General features: G+C 49.3%; 1 protein-coding gene across 1 annotated transcript in view; it reads left to right on the top strand.

Annotated features, from left to right (window-relative positions):
- The window catches only part of LOC119397713 (cuticle protein 6), an 80,359-nt gene that overhangs the window by 23,820 nt on the left and 35,912 nt on the right, over positions 1 to 20,627 (top strand). The window lies entirely within an intron of this gene.

The following is a 20,627-nucleotide window of genomic DNA, read 5'->3' as shown; positions in this document are numbered from 1 at the left end:
CCTCGGTTTGGTTTCAAGTGCCAGGCACTCAAGAACGTATGCAGGGTGTTTCAGATTTATTAAACAATTAAGCATAGGCGCTACGCGTCTCCAATTAGCGTAGTATTGTTCTGAGCCATACAGAGCACGTCAGAATATATATATATTTTCCAATCCGCAAAGCTCGGCAATTAACAAAGACTACTCAATCAACCTTTTAAATGGTAACTCTAGAGATAAATCTTCAATACAAAAATTGTACCGCTTGTTCAGAAGCATCGAATTTTTCAGTCTATGGTAAGATAACTCACCGGCCTAATTTTTTTCCGGCTTTTCTTTAAAGCGCGCGAGTTTAAAAAAAAATTTACACATGACTGCCGCCTAACGCGCGGCGCTCTTAGTGCCCTCACATGTAAGTTGAACCAATTATCAGAGGCTGCTTCGCGCATGGACATCGATTGAACAGGCTATCGGCGACTGCGATGGACGTTAAGCGACAAAAGGAGCATACCATTTCAACTACAAAAATATTATTCAGCGAGAAAGCGGCAGCCACGGAGGAAATGCCACATGAGGCAGCATTTGATGCAGCGCAGCCATTTTCTCTTCTCTTTTCGCACCAATGGAGAAACACATCTGAAGGGGCGAGAAAAAGATTCACTCGCACGTGGCGGACGCTCGTTTCATGGAACGGAAACTTTATTGTCAAATCAATGAGATCGCAGTCACCGATTTAGCACGCTCAATCGACCTTCGTGCGCGGAGCAGAATTCCGTCAACTTACATTCGAGGGTTTTTAAATGTCGCGCGGTTTTAAAAAGGCCGGAAAATAATTAAGCAGGGGAGTTATCTTACCATAGATTGCAAAATTCCATGTTTCTGAACACGCGCTACAACTTTTGTACCCAAGATTTTTCTCTAGTTACTATTTAAAAAGTTCATTAAGCAATCCTCGTTAATTGCCGAGCTTTGAGTATTGGAAAAAATATTCTGATGTGCTCTATGTGGCCGAGAACAATACTGCGATAAGTGGAGACGCGTAGCTCCTATGCGTAATTTTTCAATACTTGGTGCTTCAGTGTCTGAAACACGCTGTGTCGGTTTAACTTTGGCCAAGAGTAAGGTTGTAACCGAACACACAGTAATCGCACAGCTATACAAAATGATGAAAATAAATCCATGTGCGATTGTCTAACCATACACACCTTGGCAGAGTGGAATCAAAATTTTCAATACCTTTTTTCTTCTTCTTTTCTTTTGTATGGAAAAGGCTTCACATTTTGCGCTGGCGTTGTCCTACGAAGTGCGCCACTGGTAAGCAAAGGTTCGCATGTTCTTCGAGTGTTCAGCAAGATGACTGCCTACTGCACCTCAAGGCATGCTCACGGAGTACGTAGTTATAACAACGATCGCGGTTTTGTCGTTTACCCGCAAGTAAGAAGAGTATATGATATTTCTTCGGCATTCAATGTGCAGGCTCGCATTGGATCTTTTCCGACGTGTTGTAGTTCCTTCTTCGTTGATGCTCTTGCGAAGGTCATGCATTAAAAACTGTTGGTACTCTTCAGTTTATCCAGAATTTGCGACACCTTGCGAATGCGTGACAACCGCAGCACTTTTATGCTGATGCTATTTTCTGTGCTTTTTGGCCTGGTCAAAGTAAGTGGAAAACATTCTTGAGGCCCCTTTGGAGAGATTTCGCAACGGCACGCTTTGCCAACCTTTTCAATGTGCTGACAGGAAGTGTGCTTGTCACAGAACGGGATTTAAACAGCGCCTGTGGTCGCTGCTGAGATGGATTTGCATGTTTAGAAATAGAAAAGCCCGAGTAGAGACTATAGTTGATATATAGTCGACACTTGCAGCTCAAACACAAAGAAAGACGTGCGTCCTTCTTTGTTTCAGTTTATTGAACGTGGCGGGTTGCATACAGGCAGGGGTATACAGAAAGAGCACTGCAATTGTAAAATATGTAAAAGAGAATTGAAATAAGAACCAAAAAATTACGAAATATATGCATAAAATGCGCACAGAACATAGGAACATGGGAAGTAATGTATTCGATACTGAAATACAAGATAGGTCAGTAAATAAGCAAAGGCTAACAAAGTTTCACAGAAGCAATCTTTAGGATTTCAATACTAATAATAATTCACACCAAAAGAAAATTAAGTAAATGAGCCTGAATAAGAGATACACGAAATGCACTGATAAAATCGACAAAAAAGTAACGACAGCGATATGCATATAAATCACGACTGTAGGAGGGAGACTACGGTCGTAGGAGGGGAGAGGACCCCTACGGTCGTAGGGGGAGAGGGACCGTAGGAGGGGAGGAAGAGGGAGAAGCGTAGGAAAGGAGAGGGCGATACATATCACGTACTGTCGCAGCGCATTGTCTTTAGGGAGCCTTCATGTGTGCACGCCCCCTCCGTTTTACATGCGAAGTATCTTATGGCGGAGCTCAATTCGGTGGTGGTGGTGGTGTGCGGCGTGACCACCCTTACTGCGCATGCGCATACCCTCTCCCCTCCCCTCTCCCCTTCCTCCATCTCCACTTTCCCTCTCCCCTCCCCCTCTCCACTTCCCCTTCACTCCTCCCCCTTTCCACTCTTCCTCTGAAACGCGGTCTAGACATGCCGAAATTCTCTCCTGCGCAACGCCGCGATGATCACCAGCGCATGCGCGTCCCCTCCCCCTCTCTCTCATCTCCTACGCTGCCCCTCTCTCGCACTCCTGCCGACCGCGTTCCCCGCTCGCCCTGTGAGAATTAACAGCCAGGCTAGAGGGAAGACAAGACGCGCGTAGCGTTCCTCTTCGCGTTCCACGACGCGAGGTCGGTAGCATGCCCAAAGAACGCCAACGGAACGCGATCGTGCAAGTGCTCCGGCTTCGCATCGCCTCATGGTCCCCTTTAGCGGGAAATGGTGTAATTTTTTAAGACTGGTTACACACTACTACGACGGGGACGAACAGGTGCCGCTATAAGGAGCTTCGCCCCTAAAAAATTCCAGAGAGCTCGCCGCACGTGAACCGAGCCGTGAAGGAACACGAAGATGAGCGAGCTGTCTGGGTGCACACTCGTTGTATCGCCAGCAGACGCACTGGCGACGGGTGCGTCCCGGGGTGTGGCCGGCGGACTCGACGGCGTTCGAGCAAGGCTCCTCGGAGATGCAGCGGCCGCGCGCCGCAAGTACGAGCGTCCCTACGCAAGCCCCCTTCAGGAGTTGGCCGCCGAAGGCAATACTCGGAGCGCCACGTCAGCGGTGGAACGCCATGCCGGGTGAACGAGCCGACGGCGACGTTAGGCCTAACGGGCCTAGCAGTCAGGTTGGCGGACGGCTTGCTTGTACACGCGACGACGGCTGAATCGTCGGACTACAGAGTGGACTCTGAGATTGGCGAGGTCATCGCGGGATGTACTAGTGATGACCGAATGGGAACGACGACCTACTGGACTTTGGCAACGAACCAAGTCATCCTAAGAAGTGGGTCGGCCCGATGCAACAGCAGATGTAAGGCAAGCGTTGAGAGACTATAGTTAGGACAGCTTAATTATTAGTGAAGTTTGTATCAACTTTAAGTTTGTCTGAAGTTTTAGGTATTTCTGTAGATTTCTATATTTCTTTAGTGCCACGTGTTTTGTTTGATAAATGTGTTTTGATGTACGACGAGTCGTGGCTGAGTCCATCACCCGCAACCACCCGAATCCGTGACAGTTGGCGAGCCTGCCTATAGTCACTGATTCTCGGTTGTTGCGGACATGGATTGGGACAGGATATTAACGGTCTACTTCTTGCAGATGTCTTAGTTCGTTGCCAAAAGTCCAGTAGGCCGTCGTTCCCATTCGGTCACCACCACTGTCGTTGCCGGGGGGGGGGGGGGCACACCAGGCCCGTGCCCCCCCCCCTCGAAATTTTTTTTCTGCCATGGTATACAGAGCACAAAAGGACACTCGAGCACACTTACCTGCCCGGACCCCACGTCGGATCATAAGCGTGCCCCCCGCCCCCCCCCCCCCCCCCGAAAAAAAACATTCCGCCTACGCCACTGGTCATCACTAGTAGCCCACGATGCCCTCGCCAACCTCGGAATCCACCTGTAGTCCGACGAGTCAGCCGTCGTCGCCTGTACAAACAGGCCGTCCGCTGCCCTGACTGCTAGGCCCGTTAGGCCTAACGCCGTCGTCGGCTCGTTCACCCGGCGTGGCGTTCCACCGCTGACGTGGCGCTCCGGGGAAGCGCTGTCCGGGGATTGCCTTCGGCGGCTAGCTCCTAAAGGGGGTGATCTTGTCGGCAAGTTGGTTGATCATATCGTAGGGGAAACAGCGCAAAGACCAGGACAGAAAAGCAGGTGTGATGAGTGGCAAGCAGGCGTGTAATTTTGCGTGGCAGAAGCGTTGAATCGCGCCAGGCGTCAAAACATGGCGTAGTGGGCACTTAACAAGTGTACTTGCAATAGGCATCTTAGGATAGTTTGAAACGGCCAATGCTACGCGCATGCAGTCGTACGTTTCCTTACGGCACGGTTGAGGCATGCACCGAAGCCAGGCTAAGGCAATGCGCATGGGGCCCGATTACGCTATCGCGTTCTACTCTTGAAGGCGAAGCTCGAGCAAGTTTTTTTATTTAGCGACAGCGGAGCCGAACAAGCGTAATGTGCGTATACTTCACGGAGTGCCTGTTTTTGGATATGCTCTAATGGGCTTAAGTTTTACATGTGAGCCCCCAAAATTCAATGCAGTAGTTCAAATGACTATGAACGAACGCAAGACAAAGAGAAGTTAGAGGAGGGAGCGTGAAATATTGACGGGCTCTGTGTGTGTGTGTGTGTGTGTGTGTGTGTGTGTGTGTGTGTGTGTGTGTGTGTGTGTGTGTGTGTGTGTGTGTGTGTGTGTGTGTGTGTGTGTGTGTGTGTGTGTGTGTGTGTGTGTGCGCGCGCGTGTGCGTGTGTGTGTGTGTGTGTGTGTGTGTGTGTGTGTGCGTATGTGTGCGTGCGTGCGTGTGTGTGTGTGTGCGTGCGTGCGTATGTGTGCGTGCGTGTGTGTGTGAGCAGAGCGTTGCAAGCGTCCATTATGTTTATAAATCTAAAATATATTTTTACTGGTCACGTCAATCAAGACTAACTGCTTCATTTCGTAGTGAAAGACGTCAAAATATTATCAACAAGCGTTTTGGCAATGATTGCACGATATTAAAATGTCGTGCACGTATCCGAACATGTGTTGTTTACCTCGAGCCTTATTGCGCAAATTAAAAATTGAGTAAATGAAGCAATTCACGCATTTTGAGAAAATATTATTTTAAATAAAGATCAAGTCCATGTTGTGAGTTTTTTGAGGAGTAGTATCAGTCGGCAAAACCTTGGGAATAACTAAAGTGTAAGCGGTCCGCCAAACCAGTGATACTTATAAGTATGAGTGATTTCTTTTCATACTATATAGTATGAAAAGGAAGCACTCATACTGCGGCGTCAACTACGTAACGTCCAAGTAAAATAGAATGCTTTGTTAACAATAAAGTCGAGAAAGAGCAAAATTTGGTTGAGGAGAAAAATACCTTTTGAACTGAACATAAATCTTTCGATCCTGTCAGCTCGCCTTCACTGCACAAGAGAGAGAAACGAAGGCTGGTGGAGCCCCTCGTCTACTGCGGCTCGCCGGGCCGAAGAACTCCTCCGTTCGTCGGCCCTTTCACCTAAGCTTGCAGGTGACCTTTGTGAAGAAGTTAGGCTCGTAACGTATAGGGAAGATATATGCTGCCTCGTTATCTTGAAAGTGATCATTGGCAGCTTTGTATAGCACGTAGCCATGTGGAAACCCGTACGGATTTCTTAGAAAGGTAAGCTTCTTAGGTGAAAAATGTCCGGGGACCGAACCCAGGACCTTTCTGGGGTTCCATCTTCGATCAGTGCAGAATGAACCAAACTAATACCGGGCACCTTTAATCGCGATTGGGGTAGACCCGGATCGAATTTCTTGATTGTGATCAACAATAATCGTTGCTCTATATTTGGGACTGTCTAGTGTAGCAGGGACTGTTGTTGATTATAATCTGTTGATTATGCGGATTATAATCCGGAGAGAGTTTGGCGCGGACGCCAGTCAAATCGCGATTAAAGGCGACCGTGTAGCAACGCCTGATCCGGATCGGCCCTGATCGCGATCGAAATTCCCCCTGTGACAGCGGTATAACTTGTTGCACTGTACAATCAAGGCGTGAATAAGCTCCTCAGGAAGGTAAAAATAATGAGCTTGGCGACACCATGGTCATAACCCTGTGTAACCGATCAATCTCTTTGACAATGCATAATAGTTAAAATTGGGGTATATACGATCGGTCATTTCTGGAGCGCACTAAATTCCTGCGATACCGTTCCACAGCGCCATAATAAACATGCGAACGCGGTCGTAGTACTGGCAGTAAGGTTGGGTTGACTACCGGTCGAATATTTCACTCGACCGTCGTGCTGATGCGCAGGGTTCCTCCCCCGTTGGTCGAGTTCAAAGGACAAACGATGGACGAAGAAATGAAGACGTGTGCTTCTGGCCTTTCCGGGAGTAAAGATGGGAAGTAAGCAGCTCTTGGAATGCAGGAGCCGCCGCTATCGTCGAAAACCTGCGTAACCCGGCTCTGTTTAAAAGACGACCGAGTCGGGGCCCTTCGTGCGCACGCTTATGGGGACAGGCGCATGCACCCGATCGAGATGGTCTGTATCCAGAACTGGTTGCGTAAACGTGATGCGCAGTCGTTGAATGTTATTACATTGGCGATAAGTGGCGCAATTAAACTTGCATTCTAATCTGTAGTGATATTTTTTCAACACTGTCGAATTCCGCTATGGTGTCAAATTCGCCATTTAGCGAAATCTGAATCCGCGAGGCTGGGGCCTCGCTGATTGGCTTAAAATGTCACCGTTGCCAAGTCTAACAATATGGCTGAACTTGACCGTGTCCAGAATATCGTCCCTGCCCAATATTGTGCAATGCAGGGAACGTCCGCTGAAAATTTTTTGGGGACATTCACATCGCGGTTCTCAAAGAAACACGTGACACAGAAGTGAAGTAAAAAAAATAAAATAAAGGCAGCTATTCTCCATTCACTCGTACGGCTTTCTGGCTTTCAGAAAGCGGGAAAGCAGAGAGAAGAAAAAAAAAACAGTTTAGCGAACAAAATGTAACACGTCCCAGCGTGCTGCCCATTCAAGATCGACAAATCGTGCGCGGAAGATGAAGGCGCGATCGAACGTGACCCCCGTGCTGGCAGCATGTTTCAACCAAAACGCCGCCGCATTCACGCATGTTACGTGTCCGACAGACTCGTTTTCTTGTCCAGATTCTTTCGCTTGGCCGACGAGGGCAATTTCCTATTTCGGGCTTCCTCCTCGCCTCTTGCCGTGAGTTCCAAGAGCAGAACGGCGAGGGCGGCGCCTCCTCCTCCTCTGCGTGTGTGTACTACGCGCAGGCTGGTTTGTATACGCTGTTCGCCTCGCGTGCAGCGTTGATTGCGGCGGCGAGGAGACGGCGGCGCGCATTTTCGCGTAGTGCACTGCGTCGTTGTAGCGGGGGTGGCTTTCTCTCCTCGACGAAAAAAGAGAACATGTCCACGGGGGGATGGTCCTTCTGCGGGTGAGGGCGTATAAGAGGGGAGCTCCGGCCGACTCCACACAGTGCGCCTCTCGGAGTGGACCTTCCAGGCTTCTTCCGCTGTGATGGGATTGCCAGTGTTACAGGTAAGTGCTGCGGTTCCGGGACTTTCAACCAGTTAAATGGGGAAATTGAGTGCGACGTGCGGGCAAAAAACGACCCCTCTGAGCAGTGGCGTATCAGCTCGTTCGCAAGTGAGGGGGGGGGGGGGGGACTACTTTTGCTCTCAATTAGGCGTGATTTTTTTTATATACAGATAAATAAGTTGCGTTTCAAAACTGTTCTCTGAAATCAAGGAAGAAGTTGCACAAACAGATTGTGCAGGTTGGGCCGCCCTATACCGCGAACACAGCAGTGTTTAATAACATTATGGAAAAATTACCGTCAATTTTAGAAAGTACAGCCGCGTTTAACCTGTTCTCCAACTGAGCATTCCATCTGCAAACTTCACAGTCTCAGTTTGGCGTTGTAAATACGAGGAGTATGAAGAACTTGCTATGACTCTGTAGTATACCTTAAATTCTCACTTGTTAAACAAAACGTCTGGCTGACAAAGCAAGGTACTTCGCAGAAGTCTTCAGAACAAGCCGAGTGCCATTTTTTTGCTGTAATCTAATTTAATGTCTTTCTTAAAATCAAGAAGACCAAGTTCAGTCGATTAAGTTTTATGGAAACCACATTGAGCTGGCTGTGTATATAACATTATGAAAGACTACGAATGTGCATGCTAGGTGCCCTTCCTTGCCCTCCTACTTCTCCCAGCTTGGGCGAGAGGGAAAAGCGCTGGTCTCCTCCAAGTAAATACGCACTGTGGAAGCTCGAATTCTCTTCGAGCAAATGTCGGCGATTATAACGCTAAACTACCCCGCATTGTTTCCTTTCGTATAGGTCGTTAGCTGCTAATGATTGGTCGAAATTTTCTGGGTCATGCTCACAGCACCTGCTTGTAACACGACGCAACAAATGACGCGTGATACGCCGCGTAATAACCACTTACGCACGACTACGTCAAAAAAAAAATAAAAAAGAGAATAAACTATTTTCAATTTGGCATATTGTTGGTCATTGATTTTTCGGTATTCGTAAAAAATTCTTGTTGTGCCATAAAATCGCCTCCTTGTTACACGACGTCACAAGTCTGCGAAAACTTGAGGCGTTAAAATGAAGTGCGCACAATAAACAGCGCATTACCGTGCTGAACAAAAACTAATCTTTTTTTTTGGAATAGCCAGACAAGTTTCTTATTAAATGCGAAGCATTTCTTAGCGAACCTCTGGCCCTTTGAGCGTTTCTATCTACGTATCTATCTATCTATCTATCTAGCCGCCTACGTATGGGTGCTCTCATGATCGCCTCCTTAACTTGGTGTAGACCAAAATTTGCATGGGAGGGTAAGAAGATTTGACAAATATGATTGCCGGGTCATGACATGAATAACGTTAAAGTCCTCTCGCGTACGTCGTCAAACCCTTTCCACTAAACACGTGTGGCACATACCCGTTGACCACAGGCCGCGGTGTACGGGTATGCGCCACAGGTGATTGACAGTTTATATCTACCCAGGAACGGCGAGAACAGACATTGGTAACTTAAATGCTAGAGCGTTAAAGAAAACCAACATCGGCAGCGTTGACTCAACGAATGGAAAGAATGAAAATTAGGATCCCAGCAGGAATCGAACCCAAGCATTTTACGCGGCAATCAGGTATTCTACCACTGAGCCACGCCAGGTCTATAAACTGGTTTGGAAAAACAGCCTACGCAGGCGTAATATCGGTGCAACGTGAATTATGGTTGTGGTGCTGGCTATCTAATTTTACAAGAAAGCAATAAACACTACACGATACTCCTACGATGTGTACTCCTACGATACAGGCGTCGTATCAGATTAACGTCTGTAGTTCCAGTGCTGGCTCCGCTTTTATAGCAGTCTAATAAACATTATGTTTGTATTTATATTACTCAGCAAGCTATACTGAAGCATTGTTCGACCCCGGAGGAATACATTAACGAAAGTTACATATGATATACACATCACCGCACCGTAAGGTCCACTTCGTCCACCAGAACGCCGCAGTGTCCTCTTCATTTCTTACGACGCTGGGCGATGGCCTCATGCTGACCGAGGATGATGCCAGATTGATTGACAGCCGCTTTGTAGACTACGCTACGTAATCCACATACGCCCAGGTAGTCTACGAATACGACAAACACCATCCACTGATGTTGGTCTACGTAGCACTATCCAGGCCTACCAGCCTCGACGCCCTACATCACTAACGCGAAGGGTGGCTTCAGGTTCTGACATGTCGCCGGCTCTGTCGACAGACAATTTGTCGACGCAATGACCGAGGCATCCACGAATTCCAACAGCTTTACTATACCTCATACTTCACTACACATGGACCCCTCGTCACCACGATCACGACCGGATCCTATAACAAGTCATGGCCAGCTGCTGGTGCTCACTGATCACGGTGATGATGCCCTTGTTCAAGAACTCTCAAGAAATTCTTAAACACATGCACACGGGTTCGTGAAACGTGCGTGCGTTCTCGGGACACGTAGAAGCACTACATATCAGCTTACCGCTTCTGGTGTTGGTAATACCCACGTTGCCATGGGCAGCGTTCATCATCATAATCATCATCATCAGCCTGTCTACGCCCACTGCAGGGCAGAGGCCTCTCTCATGTTCCGCCAATCAACCCGGTCCTGTGCTTTCTGCCTCCCACATGGATACACCAATTGGCAGCGTAAACAACTGGTTATATAACACATATGCGGCTCTTCGACATAATATATGTGTGCGTATAAAATTGATACATATCTTCAGCGTCATTTTGTAACGTGTCGCTAAGTAAAAAACTTACGCCACAGTCACCTACCCGCCGCATGCTTCACATAATATCGACTCCCACGGTACGTGGGATCTGCCGTATTTTTCTGAACGTAATTCAAGAAGGCTGCCCGCCAATCACATTGCCAGCGCGGCTACATATATAGCAACGGGCGAGATGGATTCATATGCTTATAATAAATACTTTCAGTTGGAGTACAGCGATGTTGAGCTGTTTTTGCGCGTATCTGTGAACTCATCCTTGTTGAGAGGTAGAGAGAGAAATAAACATTATTAGGAACAGACACAATCTTTTGCAGGTGGGCAGCCTTCTTAGTCCAGAAAATAGTGGACCTTGACAACAGTGTGTCAGAACGGAACGAACCCCAAAAAACTAAAAACGGAAAACAAAAAAATTGACCGGAAGAAAAACGTGGCTCAGCCACGTTTTTCTTAGAAAATTATGGCTCAGCCATAATTATTCATCATCATCAGCCACAGCACAAAGTGCATATAAGGCGTTACAGATGTGTAGCGGGTACCACGATTATTCGAAGAATTACGAAAAATGGCATAGAGGGTGCTTCGCTACTTCAGAAAAATTACGATGATTTATGGCGTAGTGGGTACCTTGCATGTGTATTTGTATTAGTTGCCCCAACAGAGTCTACAACGGGCTCTGGAAAGGCCGTTCTTCCAGCTTTTGCTGTGACTGTGCTGCGTGTTCCGCGCAGGCCTGGCGATTTTTTATCACAACAGCGGTTTCGCACATCAGAGAGTACACTCAGTGACGTACTGCTTCTGAGATCGGGCTCACTTCCTTGACACAAAGCATTGAGCCCGCCAAAAAAAAAGAAGTTGTAATTGACTTTTGAGAAAATGAATAATATGACATTGATGGGTATACAGCTGGTTTGTGCTAGTTGGTAGGAATTCGTGGAACAGTTACTTCCGCTCTTCTGAAGAACGTGAGAAGGACGTGTTTTAACCCTGTCCCACTTTCTTAAGAGGAGGGCAAGTAACTATATCACAAATCCGATGTTTTTTATTATTACCTTAACTTCCAATTTTTGCATAAAAAAACGTTACGAACCATTACGGAACATTTTGTTTTCGTTCCGGAACAGAAACGGAAAGAAACTTTTTGCGGTGGAACGAAAGTAAAACCGAAAGGAAAAACATTTCGTTCCCTGCCTGACAAGCTTCCTGGTCAGGTAGATCAAGTTAAAAGTAATAGTAGTAGTGGTTCTTGGGGAAAAGGGAAAAGGGCGCTAATTTCTGTCTGCCCATTGGCGACACGGCTAAGCGCCCTGTAGGGGTAAGGTGGGAATAAAAGAAAAGGGGAGAGATAGTCGATGAGCAAGAACGACGAAGAAGACAGGAAAGATGGGGAGCCGGTCACAGGAGTTCACGGACGGGTCCACGATTCAGCCAGCGGCACGATGCACGTCGGCGACGAGGCGGCGAAGGCCCCGCCGATGAGAGGCGCACGGCATGGCGGTCGAGGTAGCCGTCACAGAGCGTCGACGGCGAGGGGCACGAGCGCGTCCTGAACGGGCGAGCGGGGCACCGCGGGCGACACGTCCGTCTCTCGTGAAATCCTCCGAGCAACTCCCAAGTTAAAAGGCAAACTAAAAAAAAAAGGCAAACTTGAAAGCGGGCTTCTCAATGTGCTCGAGCCCACTGCCTTATTTGTAAGCCGCCGTGATCGCTGCAGGCTACCATACGATAAGCAAGGTGAAGCAGGTTAATCCATGTCTAAGGCGGGAATCTTTTTTAGCTCTCCTGGCGCGGCACAACTGAAGTACTCGAACACTTGTGCACTCTCATCAACTCACGACAGCTTGGATATAGAGCGATACTATTCGTTTTCAAAGAAAGAAACTCAATTTCCTGAGAAAGGAGAGCGTGTGATCGGGCTATAAAACGTTTACTGGTACCCTCCCGTATTTCAGGCCAGGCAGAAGAAAATAAAATCATGACAGATTGCTGTAATGTTGCCTCCTCTGCAATGCTCGAGCAGAAGGCGCGAAAGCGTGGAAGCCCGCACCACAGAGAGCCTACAGTGCGTGAGCCCAGCAGAATCGTGGGACAAATTTTATTACATAATTACGCTGCGTTCAAGTAAAACTCACCTGCTAGTTTCCCAGTGTGCAGCCGACAATGACCGCTGCCACCCGGCAGGTACGCCTCTGAACATCCAACATTTTATCATTTCTAAACCAAATCAAGTCTCATCGCAGCCCATTCGGTGAAAAGAAAACTCGATTTTCAATTGACTCACCTATCCATGACAGTTTTCACTTTGGAACCTTCTCCTGTATGTAACGCTTATGACACTTTTATCAATTCAACGTTCGACCAACTCCGATTAGAGCACTGCACGGGCCGTGATTCTCGGCCTGGGCCTGGTCCGAGCCCGGGACTCGTTCACATTTACCCACCCGAGCCCGGCCCGGAATACTCAAAGCGAGACCCGGGCCCGGCCCAAACCCGAGAAAAAATTAAAAAAATCACAGCATATCCACGGGGTGAATGATGATGAGTGGGGCGAAGCTACGGAGGGAATCATCTGTAAACCGTGAAACTCTTCCGTGAAATGCGCCCAGTACATAATATAAAGAGTGGCACAACTGTCACATCGTGTATATATGCGCCCAGTACATAATATAAAGAGTGGCACAACTGGCACATCGTGTATATATTAAACATCAAACTTTTATTGTACTGTTGGTTTACGTGATCCCTTCATTATCACTTGTGATCGGTGAAATGCAAGGAAGAAGTCCGCTGCCGAGCGAAAGAGCGCCAAGAGCGACCGCATTCCCCGCTCGCCCTGTGCGAATTAAAGGCAAGGCTAGAGGGAAGACAGGACGCGCGTTCCACGACGCGAGGTCGGTAGCATGCCCAACGAAAGCCAACGGAACACGATCGTGCAAGTGCTCCGGCTTCGCATCGCCTCATGGTTCCATTTAGCGTCCCAAAACCAAATATATTGCTCAAGGTGTGCCTTGCGTTTTTCGTAGAAATAATTTCTTTATCATGTACATTAAGACGAAAAGTTGAAAGCTCACTAGAGTGTATCGCCCGCAAAGTATGTCTTTTAGTGTGATTTAACTCTCGTACGGCAGGGTCCTCGCGCCGTTGCCGGTCCACCTCGCCCGTTGACGATCGGGCGAGGTGGCTACATACAACTACTACTACTACACTTTAAGAAAAACATCTGGCGTTCTTTCGTTCTGCTTTTACAAAACATCTGGCGTCTTTCGTTGGTTTATTTCATCAATCAACGGCGTTTTGAACAAAATTTTTATTGTTTAATCACGCACAGGAGAAATCTCACCAGGCACTACCTTGGAGGTAAACAATGGCTGCTAATTGGAATGAGAGACAGAAGAAGTCGGCTTTTAGCTAACACTTACACTTCTACTTCTACTAACGTTTCCTACTGGAACATGCCAATGGCTGCTAATGGGGAATGAGAGACAGAAGAATTCGGCTTTTAGTTAACGCGCACGCTGCGAATTTTTTATTGTTCAACAACGCACAGGAGAAATCTCCCACCGGCACCACCTTGGAGGTCAAAGCGTAAGACTTGTTACGGACTACTACGACGACGACGACTACGAGGGACGAACGGGTGCCGCCTTAAGGAGCTTCGCCCCTAAAAATCACAGCATATCCACGGGGTGAATGATGATGAGTGGGGCGAAGCTCCGGAGGACAAACCGTGAAATTCGCCCAGTACATCATATAAAGAGTGTGAAACACCGTGTATATATTAAACATCAAACTTTTATTGTACTGTTGGTTTACGTGGTTCCTTCATTATCACCGCTTTGGGATCGGTGAAATGCAGGGAAAGTGTCCGCTCCCGAGAGAAAGAGAAAGCGCGCCAAGAGCGACCGCGTTCCCCTCTCACCCTGTGAGTAATGGCAAGGCTAGAGGGAAGACACGACGCGCGTAGCGTTCCTCTTCGCGTTCCACGACGTGAGGTCGGTAGCATGCCCAACGAAAGGCAACGGAACGCGATCGTGCAAGTGCTCCGGCTTCGCGAACAATGCACTGCGTTTACTGCACATAAAGCGTCCCAAAACCAAACATCTTGCTCAAGGTGTGCTTTGCGTTTTTCGTAGAAATATTTTCTTTATCATGTACATTAAGACGAAAAGTTGAAAGCTCGCTAGAGTATATCGCCCGCAAAGTATGTCTTTTAGTGTGATTAAATCAAGGAACACTACGATGTCTTGTAAATTATGATATTGTTACGGGGAATATAAACAGAGACTCGAAGGACTAGCAACACATGTATTTACAAGTAGTTCACCGAGCAGCGCTGCCGATAGGAACAGCTCGCGCCAGTCTATCCTATTGTCGTCCTTTTCTTCGTCTTGTGGATCACGATGCCACTGGTACGTAGCATGACCCCCGGCGGCGGAAGCACCTTCCCGGAGCTTTAAAGGTCGTTTTCAGAAGCCGTGTTGTAGGGCTTGAGCCGTGAGACGTGAACAACATCACTGGACCGAACAACAGATGACGAGGGACAGATGGGGCCAATCTCATAGGTGACAGGTGTTACTTGACGCACTACACGGTAAGGTCCCGTGTAACGTGACAAAAGTTTTAGGGGCGAAGCTCCTTAAGGCGGCACCCGTTCGTCCCTCGTAGTCGTAGTCGTAGTCCGTAACCAGTCTTACGCTTTGACCTCCAAGGTGGTGCCGGTGGGAGATTTTTCCTGTGCGTTGTTGAACAATAAAAAATTCGCAGCGGTAGCTAAAAGCCGACTTCTTCTGTCTCTCATTCCCATTAGCAGCCATTCTTTACCTCCAAGGTAGTGCCTGGTGAGATTTCTCCTGTGCGTGATTAAACAATAAAAATTTTGTTCAAAACGCCGTTGATTGATGAAATAAACCAACGAAAGACGCCAGATGTTTTGTAAAAGCAAAACGGAAGAACGCCAGATGTTTCTAAAGCAAAAGGAAAAGACGCCAGCTGCTTAACGAAAGACGCCAGATGTTTTCTAAAGCAATGGTTTTCTAAACAATGAAAATTCACAGCGTACATGAAAATTAAAGTGAGCTGCAAGTCGTCATAACTCATCGAACATTTAGTATAAACGCGCCCTATCTCACGTCGGTGATGATGTACTGGGCAGAATTCACGGAAGATTCACGGTTTACCGATGAACCTCCGCAGCTTCGCCCACTCATCATCATTCACTCCGTGGATATGCTGTGATCTTTTCAGATAGGCCCACTCGTCGATTAGGGGACCAGGTAGCACAAGGGTACCGGGAACGAAATGTGCGTCCCGATGTGAGGCATCGTACCGACGTCGTTGATTGCTCTGCGACGCCGTCAGGCGAGCGCGAGCGAGCTGACGGGCATGATCGGCTCGCGCGATAGCGTCATGAGCATACTCGCTGGTGGACGAGGTACTGGATGAAATGATGGTGTCCAGTGGTAATGTCGGCTCTCTTCTGTACAATAGGTAGAAAGGTGAAAAGCCGGCTGTGTCGTGGCGCGATGAGTTATACGCGAAAGTTGCGTAGGGTAGGGCAATATCCCAGTCTCGGTGGTCCGGCGACACATATATAGCGAGCATGTCCGTAAGCGTGCGATTGAACCGTTCCGCGAGGCCGTTGGTTTGAGGGTGGTAAGCAGTGGTCACTTTGTGCTGCGTGGAACAGGAACGCAGGATGTCGGCGATGACTTGAGAGAGAAACGAACAGCCACGGTCGGTGAGCAGTTGTCTTGGGGCACCGTGAACCAGTATAACGTCCCGTAACAGGAAGTCAGCAACGTCGGTTGCACAACTCGTTGGTAGAGCTCGCGTAATAGCGTAGCGTGTAGCATAATCAGTAGCCACTGCTATCCACTTGTTTCCCAATGTTGATGCGGGAAAAGGACCAAGCAGGTCTAACCCAACGCGGTGAAACGGTTCCGTGGGTATGTCTACTGTTTGAAGATGGCCAGCAGGTAGCAGCGACGGTGTTTTGCGACGTTGACATAACTCACACGCAGCGACGTATCGGCGTACCGAGCGAGCAAGGCCTGGCCAGAAGAAACGTCGCCGTACGCGCTCATACGTCCGAGATACGCCAAGGTGTCCAGCTGTAGGCGCATCGTGAAGTTCAGCGAGGACATTGCGCCGTAAATGCTTAGGCACGACAAGAAGAAGGTCAGGCCCGTCAGCTCGGAAATTGCGGCGGTATAGGACGCCCTCTTGAAATACAAAAGTGACGGACGTTTGGGGAAGATTCCGCGCGGCTGATGATGTCGAGCAGCAGTGGGTCCCGTTTCTGTTCTTCCCCAATGTGAATGAAGGCGGACACGGAGAAGATGGAGGGCACCGTGTTGGCGTCACTGTCATCAGGATCGTCGACAGGGTACCGGGAGAGGCAATCGGCGTCCTGGTGCAGGCGACCAGATTTGTACACGACCGAGTAAGAAAATTCCTGCAGACGCAAAGCCCAGCGACCAAGGCGCCCTGAGGGATCTTTGAGGGAGTTCAGCCAGCAGAGCGCGTGGTGGTCGGTAACTACCGAAAATGGGCGTCCATAGAGGTATGGCCTGAATTTCGCGACCGCCCAAACGAGAGCCAAGCACTCGCGCTCTGTGATGGAATAATTGCGTTCAGGGGCTGATAGCAGGCGGCTGGCGTATGCAATAACGCAGTCATGGCCACGTCGGCGTTGAGCTAGCACTGCGCCGATGCCATGGCCACTTGCATCCGTACGGATCTCAGTAGGGGCAGCAGGGTCAAAGTGGGCCAAAATCGGAGGAGTAGTGAGGAGCGCGATGAGATTGGAGAACGCAGAGGCCGCTTCTGAGCTCCATGAAAACGGGACGTCTTGTTTGAGGAGCTGCGTAAGGGGTCTCGCTATGTCTGCAAAATTTTTCACAAAGCGTCGGAAGTAGGAGCATAGTCCGAGAAAGCTGCGAACATCCTTTGCAGATCGTGGTACAGGATAGTTTTTGACTGCGCTGATTTTGGCTGGGTCTGGTTGTACGCCGTTAGCGTCTACTAAATGGCCAAGTACTGTAATTTGGTGACGGCCAAAGTGACACTTGGACGAGTTCAGCTGCAGGCCAGCGCGACGGAAGATATCTAAGACGGCTGATAGGCGCTCTATATGAGTCTCAAATGTAGGTGAAAAAACAACGACATCGTCCAAGTAGCACAAACAGGTGGACCATTTAAAGCCTCTGAGCAGAGAGTCCATCATTCGTTCAAAGGTGGCTGGAGCGTTACAGAGGCCGAAGGGCATGACCTTGAATTGATATAGGCCATCAGGTGTGATAAATGCCGTTTTCTCACGATCCATGTCATCCACCTGAATCTGCCAGTACCCGGAACGTAGGTCTATGGAGGAAAAATAGCGGGCACCATAGAGGCAATCGAGGGCGTCATCTATTCGTGGCAGAGGGTACACGTCTTTTTTTGTAATTCTGTTTAGGTGTCGATAATCGACACAGAAACGCCATGTGCCGTCTTTCTTGCGGACGAGTACGACAGGGGACGCCCAAGGACTACAGGATGGCTCAATGATGTTCTTGGCGAGCATTTTGTCGACCTCACTTTGGATAATTTGACGCTCAGTCGCCGACACGCGATATGGACGCCTATGGATAGGAGGCGCATCACCAGTGTTTATGCGGTGCGTCACACCGGTAGCTTGCCCCAATGGACGGCCGCCAAGATCGAAAACGTCGATGTACGACAGTAGAACCCGGTGGAGCTCGTCAGTCTGCTGCGGTGTTAAATCAGAAGCAATCATCGACTTAATTGCGCTGTCGGGGCAAGTATTGGATTGGTGCTGGGCAGAGGTATCGGAAGGAGTGGCCACCGTGAAAGCATTCACTGCGTTGTCTTCTAAGGTGGACAGCAATGCCAAAGCGATGCCTTGCGGCAGCACTTGAGGTGTTAAGCTAAAATTGACAACTGGAAGGCACGTGAAGTTCCCTGCGACAGACAGAACGGTGTGCGGTAATGTAATGCCGCGGCTGATGAGGACATCGGTGATAGGTGTCAGTACATAGTCGCCGTCGGGAACTGGTGGTCTTGATACGAACTCGACGTAGGTCAGTGTTTGGGCTGGAAGGCGAGCATATCGGGCAGTGCAGAGGCGACTCGGCCGTGGTGCAGCAGGGTCTGTTATGGGCAAGTGAAGACGGAGTGTACTGGCCGAACAGTCAATGAGGGCAGAATGTGCGGACAGGAAGTCGAGGCCTAGGATTACGTCATGTGGGCATTTTTCAAGGACGGCGAAGAGAACAACTGTGTGGCGATCAGCGATGCTTACATGAGCGGAGCACATTCCAACGACAGATGCTGTTCCCCCGTCGGCAACACGGATGAACTTAGTCGTCGCAGGTGTGAGAACTTTCTTGAGCTTTCGGCGAAAATCAGTGGTCATGACGGAAAGTTGAGCCCCAGTGTCGACAAGAGCAGTCACATGCACACCGTCCACTTGTACATCGATAAGGTTCCGTTTCGTCTGTATGGTCAATAGAGGATTTGCGGTCAGTCCTATTGATGCAGCGCCACCTCCAGGGGCTGCAACATTTAGTTTTCCGTCGAGGAGCGTCGTGGGAAGGCGGGCGAAGGTGGTCGGCGGGGCTGGGGAGAACGAGACTGGCGACGTTGGGGCGATGGTGAGTGGGAGTAGCGGGGATCACGCACCGGTTCCTGAGGGGCAAAGTGGTCTGGGCTGGTCGCATGACGATCAACGGGACGGCCATTGGAAGAACGCTGGAAAGTTTGTGTAGGAGGACCCCAGCGACTTCTGCAATGGCGAGAAACGTGCCCAATACGGTGACAAGAGAAGCAAATGGGCTTGTCATCATGTGTTCGCCATGCGGACGGATTGCGGAATGTTGATGGAGAGCCAGAGGGGAATGGACGTGGAGTCGTGAATTGTTGCTGGAAGTCGGTACGGGGAGGCGTCGAAATGGAGCAAATACCCATGCTGGCAATTTCCTGTCGCACGACTGCTTGAATTAGGGGCAAGGGGATTGAAGGAGAGTGGTCAGGGTGCGGTGGTGGCACTGTAGCTGGAGCGGCTGCTTCAAGTTCACGCCGGACGAGTCGTGTTAAGTTATCGCAAGTGTCTGGAGGACGACATGTGTCCAGGCAAGATGACGTCGCTGCGGTATTCGGAAGGCGTTGGAACTGATGTGAGATGCGTCTGCTTTTAGCCTGTTCCAGGCGGCGACATGCTTGAATGCTCGCATCAACAGACGTAACGTTACTAAATACCAGCAAGTTAAACGCGTCGTCGGCGATACCCTTCAGGATGTGCGCAACTTTTTCTGGCTCGGACATGTTTTCGTCGGCTCTGCGGCAGAGTGCTAGGACACTTTGAATGTAACTGATGTAGGACTCAGTGGAAGTTTGCGCGCGAGTAGATAATTCATGCTTTGCGGCTTGTCGACGACCAAAAGGGTTTCCAAAAAGCTCACGGATCTTTTCCTTGAAGCTGTCCCAGCTTGTAATGTCATGCTCGTGTGTGTCAAACCAGACACGAGGGGTTCCGTCCAAGTAAAAGATGACATTCGCGAGCATGAGTGTGGGGTCCCACCTGTAACTGGCGCTGACACGTTCGTAAAGGCGCAGCCATTGGTCGACGTCGGAACCCTCGACGCCCGAGAACACGCCAGGGTCTTTCAAGACGGGAAGCGTCACGAAAGTTATTGAGGCCGCTGGGTTGGAAGGCAGGACAGGAGGCGTGACGACCGGAGTGGGTGCATTCGAGTCTTGAGAGGCCATGTTGAAAGCCGCGAGCGAACGCCCGCTGCGGAGTTCCGTGGCGAGGACGGGGATCGCACCGCTCCACCAAATATGTTACGGGGAATATAAACAGAGACTCGAAGGACTAGCAACAGATGTATTTACAAGTAGTTCACCGAGCAGCGCTGCCGATAGGAACAGCTCGCGCCAGTCTATCCTATTGTCGTCCTTTTCTTCGTCTTGTGGATCACGATGCCACTGGTACGTAGCAATATCTAGTGAATTGCTCATCTAATGAGCAATTCATTAAACTAGAGCTGGCTACATACCACTACTACAGAGGAGGGAACGACCCACACCCTAAGGAGCTTCGCCCCTAAAAATTTCGCCTACCCGGCCCGGCCCCGCCCGACCACAGATCGGGCCCGACAG

Source organism: Rhipicephalus sanguineus, chromosome 6 (assembly GCF_013339695.2).
Source record: "Rhipicephalus sanguineus isolate Rsan-2018 chromosome 6, BIME_Rsan_1.4, whole genome shotgun sequence".
Lineage (NCBI taxonomy): Eukaryota > Metazoa > Arthropoda > Arachnida > Ixodida > Ixodidae > Rhipicephalus > Rhipicephalus sanguineus.
The sequence above is the reverse complement of the archived record's forward strand: the minus strand, read 5'-3'. Positions and strand labels throughout refer to the sequence as shown.